This window comes from Dermacentor albipictus, chromosome 1 (assembly GCF_038994185.2).
Source record: "Dermacentor albipictus isolate Rhodes 1998 colony chromosome 1, USDA_Dalb.pri_finalv2, whole genome shotgun sequence".
Classification (NCBI taxonomy): Eukaryota; Metazoa; Arthropoda; class Arachnida; order Ixodida; family Ixodidae; genus Dermacentor; species Dermacentor albipictus.
Window position 1 is genome coordinate 54876852 of NC_091821.1, and position 11338 is coordinate 54888189.

The window sequence follows — 11338 nt, forward strand, 5'->3', positions numbered from 1 at the left end:
AGATATCGTGCGTGAAAAGCTTGCATTCATTTATGCCCAATACCTCAGACCCTCAACTGTACGAGAGGCTTGGCAGAAGACCAACGTAAAAAAGGAGACGATGAAGAAATTAAGAATTGTCAGCCCATTAGCCTACTTTCGGTGTGGTACACAAACATTTACTGGGGTAATTTCGAGGTGAATTAGAGCTACGCAATTTCAGTCAACCCAGAGGGCAGGCTCGTTTTAGGAAGATGCTCAACACTAGACCGATGTTCACGTCATCAATGAGGTCACTGTGAAGTCTACGTAAAATAAGCAACCCTTTGTTATTGGTTATTTTCTCAGGTTGTGTAAAGTTAGCTTGATGTTCAAAATTCAATGTTCAATGTTAGCATGTTCAAAAATACTTGACCGCGCAATAGAACTGGACTAAAAGTGTGTAGTTGACCACAATCGAAGAACTCAATTTTTCCCTTCTGTTTGGTTACATGATGAGTCATAATTAATTAACTGCGCAAGTTTTAAATATAGAGACACCTTTTCAATGGGGAAGCAGTAGAACGTTTCAAGAAATGGCTGATAATTCAGTATCTAGTTTTCTACTTATATTGTGCAATAATTTTATCCGAGTCATAAAGAAAGCACGAGATATATGTTTAAAAAAACGATGCGATTGTACCGTTATCGGGCCACTATCTCGTATGAACGAACAGCGCTTTTACAGTGACAGGGCTGCGATGATTTCAGGTTCTTCATTCTGCTTATCGCTATCGTATACGTGTCCGTGTCTGTTACTCTCGGAAATAACGCAACCGAGACCAATCAATGGTACACTGCTGTTGAAAAATGCACTCAAGTATCTAGGAGATTATCAACTGCATCATGGGGTAATACGATTGCATCTTGTGGGCCCTGGGAAGTTTCCTCACCATAGTTATCAGCCTGCAGAGGCACCGCGAGGACCTCCTCAATTATTTTACAGACTTTAATTACACTGTGCTAAAACAACACACGTGTTTTTTTTTTCTTCCGCTCTGTATGAAATCTATTTGAATGGGTCTTAACGCTGCGCGTGCTCCAGTTTCACTCACCAAATTCGACTGCTGGACGTAGCAGTAAATTAAATCACCAAAACCTATTGTAATAATGTCTATGGCGAGGTTTAGAACGCAGCAGGTGAATAATAAGGAAGATCAACTGTAGATAGGTGTATACGTCTCTGAGTGACTGGGCTTGTTCACGCGAATATGAACGTACCCCCTCCGTTTCTCGTTGCTTTTCGAGAAATCAATACTGCACGGAAATTCAGGTGGATCATGGGGCTGCACGTAGTATTTGACCTGCATAAAGCTCACGTAATTATGATTACCGTATAACCAGCATGACCAAGATCGTTTCGCATTATTTAATTCTGTTCACGAGCGCCTTAACTAGAAAATTTTCAGTCATAACGTAGAGGTCAAGTTCGCCTTAGGCTAGGAAAATCAGGTGACCCGTGTTCATTTGAACCGTGCGGAATGTTGAATATTAGTATGTGAAGGTAAGCGCAGAATTTCAGCTGCATTGTTTATTTTATTATTATTGTTACATTAGTAAAGTAAAAGTCCGCTACACCCCATTGGTGAATTCACTATTTGCCCCTCACCCGCAACGGACACTATACTAACGGGAAATGTTTCACCAGATGCCTAATCTCGTGTTACCCTATACTGCGGCGACCCCCCGCCACCTCAAGAAAAAGAAGCTTATATTACACCAAATGCGCTCGACAGTTCCAGTGACAATTTTAGCCACTTTAGAGCAAAGTTTAGCGAAACGTTAGCCATTTCTGTGTATCAGTTTAACGACAGCCTTGAAAAAAAAAATGGCGACACTGGACTGTTAAGCGATTGTTTTTTTTTTTTCGTTATGGGGAAATAAAGCAAATGTTCACGCATTGTTCTTCATATCCGACAATACGGGTTAAACAGATTCGTCTTGCCGGGAGTGTTAGTCAATTAGAGTACTAAATACTAAAAAAAGAAAAAGAAACACATACAAAATACTAAAAAATGTTCCCACAGTGTGTGGAAACCAATTTTACCCGAAGCACTTCGCTGGTAGCTCGCTATCTAGCCTCGTTTACGATTGAAGAACGTTTAATCCGATGACGCCACGTGGCTTTTGAAATCAGAGAAGCTCAGACCAAAATTAGTTTTAGAGAAAGGCTCAGGAACATGGATCAAAATAAATGGATGGCTAAAGTGCACAAGTATCTGTAACTGAAAAGCGTGGGCACGGAATGTAGGAAGCGATAAAGAAAGCTGCCAACGAAGTGCAGGGTAACTGACAGTGTAAGCAAACAACCAGGAGTCATCCGAAATAACGTAAGAAATACAGAGACAGAGAATTTGATGCAAATAATGGAAACAAAAATGACCATGGAGATTTACAAGAATGCGGAGAAAGAAATTAGAAGGGAAAATCTGTACGATAACACGAAGGGCAGTGCCTTGCTATCTGAGGCTCGAGCTGGTTGCCTAAGGACAAGAACATACCGCAGTAAATATTCGCAATCAGGTGGGGAATGTGTACGCTGCGGCAAACATCCGGGAGACCCCTCAGCACATGCTGATGGGGTGCGAGGGGATTTGCCCCGTGAGACCCGGTGGAAACGCACACCTTCCAGAAGCGTTTGGCCTTAAGTGGACGGAAGCATCAACTGGTCAGCAGTCGAGTAAAGAAAAACACGTTTAGAATATTTGTGAGAAAAAAGCAGGGAAGAGATTAACATCACCGGATTTATTACAGGCATAGGTAGCAATACAAGGTAGATACAGAAGTTGAGGGGGGCGGAGGGGGGGGGGGGCAGAATATGGAGATCTGTACAAAAATGCTAGAATGAAGAAGATGTACAGTATATCTGATTAAATCAAGCAGGCTAGGTGACTATTTGTCACCACCCTGTTTCAAAGTGGATGTCAATAAATAACTAAATAAATAAGTAAATAAATAAATAAATAAATGATCAGGCAGTTGAAGACGAGCATGGTAGGATCGGACTTCTTTCTTTTTATATTATACTTGTAGAAACATGATAAGGTGGATCTTACTTCGGTCTGCCAGCACAACAGCGTGATGCTCTAACTATTAGGTCACAACCACACGCATACTTCTCTCGTGCCAACGCCGACTAGCTCTGAGACTATTGGCGACTGTGTCACGGGGCGTGACATGTGCGCGCGCCTATATTTATTAGGACGAAGGCGTAGTCAACCGCACCACACTTCTTCGAGTCGTGCTTTTCTCTGCGTATACGCCTCACCTCACCATACTTCCCTTGACAAACATCAAACATCGCCTTTGTCCTTGTAAAAATCACTACGTCGACGTATCACAGCTACTGTGCATTCACATGAACTGCTGTTTTAATTTTCGCATAGCTTATAAACGGTGTAGTACCAGCCCCTCCTCACCTGGCGATCTGCAATATCGATCTGTGCGTGTGTGGGGGAGGGGGGGAGGGCTCCCAAACACACGCACACGCACTCACACATACGAGCAGCCCACGTATGTGTGAGATCTCCCTCCCCCCCTTCGAACCAAAGTGTATTTTAAGAACTGGTAGTGCATAAGCAATGCATGACATTAAAGTGGCGACCTGTGCTGCATAAACATAAACATTGCATTAGATTTCACGTTTAATAGGACGACAATAAAGCCGCTTGTATGCATCGCATTTAGTTTTACAGCATTTAATTAACCGCTTAACGAAAGCTTCATTTCACATATATTCCAACATGTGCGTTGGATCTGCATATATATATATATATATATATATATATATATATATATATATATATATATATATATATATATATATATATATATATATATATATATATATATATATATATATAATTATTATTTTTATTAAGTTAGACTGTGTTCCGGCGAACGTTCTTAACTCCTGATTTCCCTTGCGTATAGAAATCGACGGCCAGAGTGAATAACTCGACGCTGTCGCGGGTCCAGCGCAGCCGCCCCTTTACCGGACTACGTAGCGCGTGGCTGAAGCAGCGAACCTCATATAGTGAGTGAGTCAACGTGAGATGCGAAGGCGTCGATTATGCCACCGCGTTTCCCGGAGGCGCGTGCGATACACGCGCTGCGGCGTCAACAAACGGCCCGATAGGCGCGTTGACCGTCGCGCCTTATCCACCCGGAAATGCTCGATCCTTGGGCTTAGCGGATTGCGTGCCGCCGCCGCGCGGAGCGGAACTGGTTCAATGACACTCTTTCTTCCTTAGCCGCCGCCGCCAACCCCGCAGATGGCGACGACCAGTCGAGGAAAACAAGAAAGAGACAGCAGCGCCGCTGCGTCGCTCGATGCAGGCGCGACGCACAAGTGCGCCCGGTATTTTTTTTTTATTTCGTACGCGGATAGGCATTGGACGGCCGTAAATGCTTGCGGTTTCGAGTAAACACTTGGAACCGCAGCAGCTGCACAACCAAGGTTGACGCCGATCTCCCGCTGCTTGTGACTGCACGAAGAATGCTTTCCACTGGGGCGCGTGCCGCCACTGTCGGAACGGGAGTGCCGTTCGGCGCCTGCGGCGAGATTTGTTTGGGTGCCCACGCGATGCAAATAACACTTGCAGCTTGGTTCAGGCTGCGGGAAAGCGGCGCGAACGCTTCGTGCATGGCTGGGGCCGTATTCACAAAGCAGTTCGGCACGCAAGAACAGGAGCCGAGGAGAAATCACGATGACGAACAATTTGTTATCGAGAGCGGGTGGCGGATGGCTAGTGACAAACGATTCTTTTGGCAACGGAACGCCACGTGAACTAGGCATTAGGACCCGCATTCCCGAAAAAACTCGAACGGTAAAGTTGTTATCAAAAGAAAATTCCCGCCAATCCTGATGCTGGGCATATTATTAGCAAGGCACGGCCCAACCTATCTCGCTTTTACGTGAACAAGACACCCGCAGGGAACTCTGAACGTCATAAAAACAGTTTTCTATTCAAACTTCGGCGATTGTTTGTTTGCTTTCAAGAAGAAAATAGATATCCCTCGCCAGACGGTGTTCCGTCGAACCCCGGGGCGCTATAACGTAAAACTATTCCAAACTTTTCTATTCCAATTCTGCAATCAGCCCTCCACGATTGGTCAAAAACGTTTTTGTACCAACCCCACTTAACCTGTCTGTCACGCGACGTCACGAAAACCATGATAGCTCCCCATCTAATACGACGTGCACACATTGATTATGCATGATTTGGTCCTACAAAAGAAAAATAGTTATTTCTGATTCGACCCCTTTTCGCCACTAGCTCTCGGCCATTGGTCAAAAGTTCTTGGGCTGCACCCACTAAACCTACCTGTCACGCGACGTCACAGAACCGCAAAAACTCACCGCGTCAACGTGACGTGTACGCGACAAACATGCATTAATAGGCCGAACAAAACTGAATTTTCTTCTGAATAGCCGCAGGCTGCCCCGTTCCGAAAGGAATAAAAGATGGCTGCCGCCTATCACTCAGGCACTGGCGACTCTCGCCTGCCGGAGAGCATGGGTTTAATTGCGCATAATAAAGCGTTCCCGTGGCCGTGTAACGTTTTCGAGCACTTTCCGCACGTTAACGACCTCGTTCTGCCAACTCTTCTTTGCCGAGGATCCGTCTCAGCATCATTTTAAGCTTCCGTTGCATGCCGCCGCGATTTTCGACGAGCCACCGCAAGCTAAGTAAGGAAAAGCGGACCAACCGTAGACGCCGGCACCACCCTCTTGATCTGGTTATCGATTCGCAGTGCAGTGGCTCGGCCCCGTCGAATCTCTCTCCACTTTGAGCGTGCTCCTCGCCTCTTATCAGCCAATTACATAAGACAAGCCACTCAGTGTATGCAATGTTATTCGTTTTTCAAGCAAAAAAAAAGGGAGGGGGGGACCTTCTATGAACGAGGAGGGCGTTTGATTGGTCTATTCATACAACCCTGCGGGTGACCACCATCTGATCCTTGCGTCGGCGGTTACGCAAATTTGACGTCAGGAGATACGAATAAAAACATATTGGAATAGTTTTACATTATAGGGTCCCTGGACTATATTAGCAAGGGAATGACAAAGCGCACTTACGAACGAACGACTTTGTTAATTCGGTCCCTGATGGGAAGTTGCATGCCGTACGAAGCTTTTGATGTTACGGTCGCTAGAACTAAGGCGGAACCCGGAAATATGGGCCCATATTCACAAAAATGTTCTTACGTTTTATAGAACTAATTAATAGAGGGGGAATCAGACATCCACCCGTTCGTAGAACTGTTGGTAAATACAAATGACAGCCAATCGGGATACGTGTTGGCTGTGCACGGGTGAGATGTCTCGTATGGTCTGTAGGGCGGTATAAAGTTCTGAACCGACAAGCACGCCTTTTCGGCGCTGCTTGACTATTTGGACGGCGCCGACTTGTGCGGACGTCTATAACCACGCCTCCTTCACATACGTGCCTTACCACTCGGCTCCTCTCCCCTATCCCTACCATTCTTTCTCCCCTACTCTTTTTAACCCTTTCCCCCACCCGTACAGCGCTGTGGAGGGGCCCTCGCACGAGAGGCAGTAACGGCGCTCTACTTTTCTCTTCCCTTTCTTCCTTTAAAATCGCTCACACACACAGACTCCAAGCATACTCGTCTTAAGTGGCTGCAATACTTCATAGCATTCCCTGGCATGATGCGGTCATATTGCGGTCGGCCACTGGTAAAGATCACTTACGAACGAAAATCTTTGTGGACTCGTCCCCTATATCGGCCACGTGATTAGCAGTTAGCGTGTGATCTTCGCACAAAAGTTGGTCGCGTTTCTGTGAGGATACGTTGGAAACTACCGGCAGCTGAAGCTACACCAGCCGATATCCGTCGACTGGCTCAAATACAAAAACCGCATTAGTGTTTCATTTTTCTCCGACCCTCCGTTCATCCTTTCCTTCACCTAACAGCCACATCGTAAGAATCGCTTGGTTGAAATCAACGCTGTCGCTGTAGGATTGAGATGCATGGTCTTGCAGACAGCCTTCGCTGCAAGCGGAGGCCCATGCGTGAGGATCCCGCGAATGGGCCACACGCAGCATGACTCGGTGTTGAGTCGAGGGATGAGGCGGACGCCATCGGTTTGACTTGCCAACTTCGAAGCTGAAGTGCCGACAGTTTCCACAATTGAGTGCGGAACATAGCTGTCTGAAACCGCAGTGCAATGACGTTTTTTTTTTTTTTTTTGTACTTGTCGCGCTCTCTGCTTTGTCTGGGGAATTATTTTATTTGCTTTCGCAACAAGATCGTGTCGTACGAAGCGATGCTCTACAAATATCGGTTACATGGACAGATGGCTGGGCGATTTATTAAGCCGCCCCGAAAAATATCGCGGTGACCTAATACGAGTCTGTTCAGAATTTTATATCGCTCTGCAGTCGCTGAGCGACATCTCGTTCTTGCAGAGTGGCGAATGCTTTCTGTCGCCGGAAATGTCATGTAATGAGCAGCCTCGAACGTTGATGGGAAACAGGCGTTCATCATGGCTCAGCTCAGTATTCGTATGTATGGGCATGGTGAGCAGAAACGACTGTACATTAACAAAATTCTGCGATCTTACGTCACAAAACCACGATCTGATTATGAGGCGCGCCGTATAGTGGGCAACTCCGGAAAACTTTTTACCACCTTGGGTCCTTAACGTGCACCTAAAGGTAATCTAAGTACACGAGCGTTTTTTGCATTGCACACCAATCTAAATGCGGCCGCCGAGGCCGGTACCGAACCCGCAACCTCGAGCGCAGCACCTCAACGCCATATATCCACTGGGCTGTCGACACGGGTCACCACAATATCAACGACGAAGCCGTTAAATAGTTGTGGCCCGAAGCGCAAGCAACCATGACTCCAGATCGTTTCGCGGTCGCTCTCAATGAGAGCTCCTGACGTGGCTGTGCGTGACGCATTGAGAGAGACGTGGTATACGTCTCTTATTGAATCCGCGGCCGAGGTCACGCAGACAAACTCTCCCTCCTCGTTCTCTTCGCGTCCACGTCAGTGTTCCTTGTGCGCTTGTCTGCTTGCGTAAATAACATTTACTGGGTCAGCATAATGTAAGGCTGGATTCCGTTCCTTTACTATCATTAACCGTTCACGACCAGTGATAATGTGGCCGGAGCGGTGCTCGAAACAGTGACGAAGCACGCGGAAAGGGATAACATTGGAACAGAATCGCTACATTATCGCGGCCCTGATTTTGTGGGTAGAGCCGCATGCAGTAGAGCTACCTGTACGCTCACTCAAACTCATTCGCTAATATATTTTCTTTTTCAGCAATATACACACCTGCACTCGCACTCACTCCCTATCACACTCACCGAAAGCCAGTTACGTCCATATATTCACGTCTATGCTCACACTTCAACGGCCCTCGCTCACATTCATTCCTTACACTCTCATATCCACTCAAACCAGTCGCCACTCAAAATAGCGCCTGAGGAATGAGTGTGAGTATGAGTGAAGGCGCACATGAGTGAGTATGCCTACCTTTGGCTTTGGATAATTTGGGATTGCAGCTCGTGTACATTGATCTACGTGCATGATTTAGCCTCCTGAGTGGCAAAAGTTAATGCGGAACCCACCCCTATGTGGCCGCTCTCATATCACAGGCGTAGCTTTTGCACGTGTGACGTCACCAATTACAACTTATAAGAAATCACGAAAGCAAAGCTTCGTGAGTTCGTCTCCCGCCCGGAGCCGTATTCACAAAGCTTTTCTTTCGTAGAAGGCGCTTTTGTTTGTTATAAGTGCTTATTGTCATTGGCCGGTCGCCTTCGCTGATATAATACGTTCAACATCAAGATTGGCTGCCATCTGCTATTACGAACAGTTCTAGCATAAAAAGCTTTTTTGTAAATACAGCTCGTGTTCATCCTTGCCTTGCGTTCTATAGGAAGTGCATCGTGAATGACGCTCCGTCTGTGTTATGCGAAGCGGACTTTAAAGGAGCACTATAGATTACTATCAGGCCAAGCTGAACTAATGTAATACACTTCTGAAACTACAAATAGGTCAATCTGCGAGGGAAAGCTTGGCAAAAAAGAAAGGATGCAAAAAGCAGTAGGGGGATGCAGGGTGTGACGTAACACTGAACTTTCCGCACCGGGGACGAAATTCGCAAAGTTTTTCGTTCGTAAGTGCCGGTTGCCTTCGCTAAATGATTGATTTGCTCTCACGAAGCATTTTATCCCAAGATCTGTATTATTGCAAAATTTTTCCTTCGCAAGTGTTGCTTGCCATTGGCCTGCCGCCTTTGCCAATGATATGTCAGACGCTACGATTGACTGGAACTTGCTCTTACGAACAATTCTGGCGAAATAACGTTTTCGAGGGTACGGGTCCTGCTGTACGCGGCGTAATAGATTTGAGCAACGTATCCCTAGGGTCGGTTAATAATAATAATAATAATAATAATAATAATAATAATAATAATAATAATAATAATAATAATAATAATAATAATAATAATAATAATAATATCGTATTTGCATGATTTTAACGCGCACCTTCTTTGGATAAAAAGTGTAGCTCAAATTTGCATGTGCGTTACATTCGTAACTAATTCTACTCACAATCAAAAACGAAACCGATTCTTAGTTAAAAGAAAAAGCTCCATGCAAGGTATCTAGCCACACTGCCGTGGAGCGGTCATAGCTTTTTTTTTTCCTGCCTTGGTTTGCGCTCCACTTCCCAGCTTGCTGTACATGTGGCATTTCTGATGCATCAGATGGAACTGATGACTTTCTATGGTCGGTAAACAACGAAAAGGAAGCATCGTCGGACTCCGACAGCGACTAGCCACTAAGATTCGATTGTATGCATGAATACGTGGGCCTTTGTATTTTCCATAAAATTGGTTCAACACGGTACGCGTCGACTCAGGTTTCGCTACATAATGTGCGCGGTATAATCGACCCGGAATTATTATAATTTTTTAATACACGTTTGCGGTAACATACCTGCGCTTTACAATCGGGGGCTCGGTAGAATCGTGCAAATAGGGTAATAATGATGACTATGTAAATACATTTCCGTCCCTTGTCATTATATTCATGCCAACCATGTCATCGTACGTGCATGTTACTGCCGTTAGCGTTAAGATACACTGGAGTTATAGGTGTCATCTCACGCACCAAGTATTTATTGCCCGCTAAGTCTAAACTGTCCTTGTATTGCGCATTTTTTTCACTCCTACCTAAATTACTGTTTTCTGGTTTGGGGCCGTACCACAATGGCTGAAATTTTCAAACTTCAAGTGATACAGAAAAGTATGTTGCGAGTTGCGAGTTAACGCTTCTTCTGATTCTGAAACGAGACCAATTCACTTGGAATACAGAATCATACCTGTGAACTGTTTCCATGATTATAAATTTGCTTGCTTACATAAAAGACAAATAACCAATACTGTCATATTTCAAGATATACTACTTTCATCATGAAAAAAAAAGCCTGAACATGTCGAAAATCTGATATCTTTATATTACCAAAGCGTCGTACAAATTATGGCTTCGCGGTGCTTAAATATATACTGAAAAAAAAATAATAAACACGCCGATCTATAATCATTTGTGTACTGTGTCCCTTTCGGCAGTTCGTGATTACATCTTATCGTGCATATATAACGTTGCAAAACCAGTTTCCGTAGTGTACATTTACTTAATTTGTTCCTTTATCTTATTTCTCTCTTTTTTCCCTGTTTATGTGTTCAATGTATGAGTTGAGTTGTGTTCCGTTGTAATAACATACATTGTATTGGCCATTGCTTTTCGTTTTCCAGTTTGTTGTATAGAACGCGCAGCGGGTGTCGTGCATCACGCTTGCATCATGCGCTGAAACTGTCCGACCGTGCGGGGTGAAGAGGCCAGTCAAGCCGGGGTCAACGCTGCTTGTTTTGCCGCTAAGCTGTATAGCTCAACCTCCCAATAGGTCTGTCGTCTCCGTGGGCAAACACCCGGCTGCAGACGCGCGCCGCCTGCGCCGCTGGGTTTCTTGCAGCACCTGCAGATGGCGCTCGCCTCCGTGCATCCGCTGCGGCAGCGGCGGCGTCGGTCGTGCGGGAGAAACAAAAAGAACCAGAAAGCTCGCCTTCGCGCGCAGCGTTCGCCGCAAGCGTTTCCCGGTAAATACTAAGGTTTCATTTAAGCTGCGGTTGCCGGGAAGCGGCAACTATAGCATACAAAAGCAGGGAGCGACATAACTACACTCTCGTATGTAAAAGAAAAACTCGCCTAGCAAGTTATCAGTGTTGTGACGGGGCTACGGGAACGCCACTTATTGGCGGCGAGGAGTT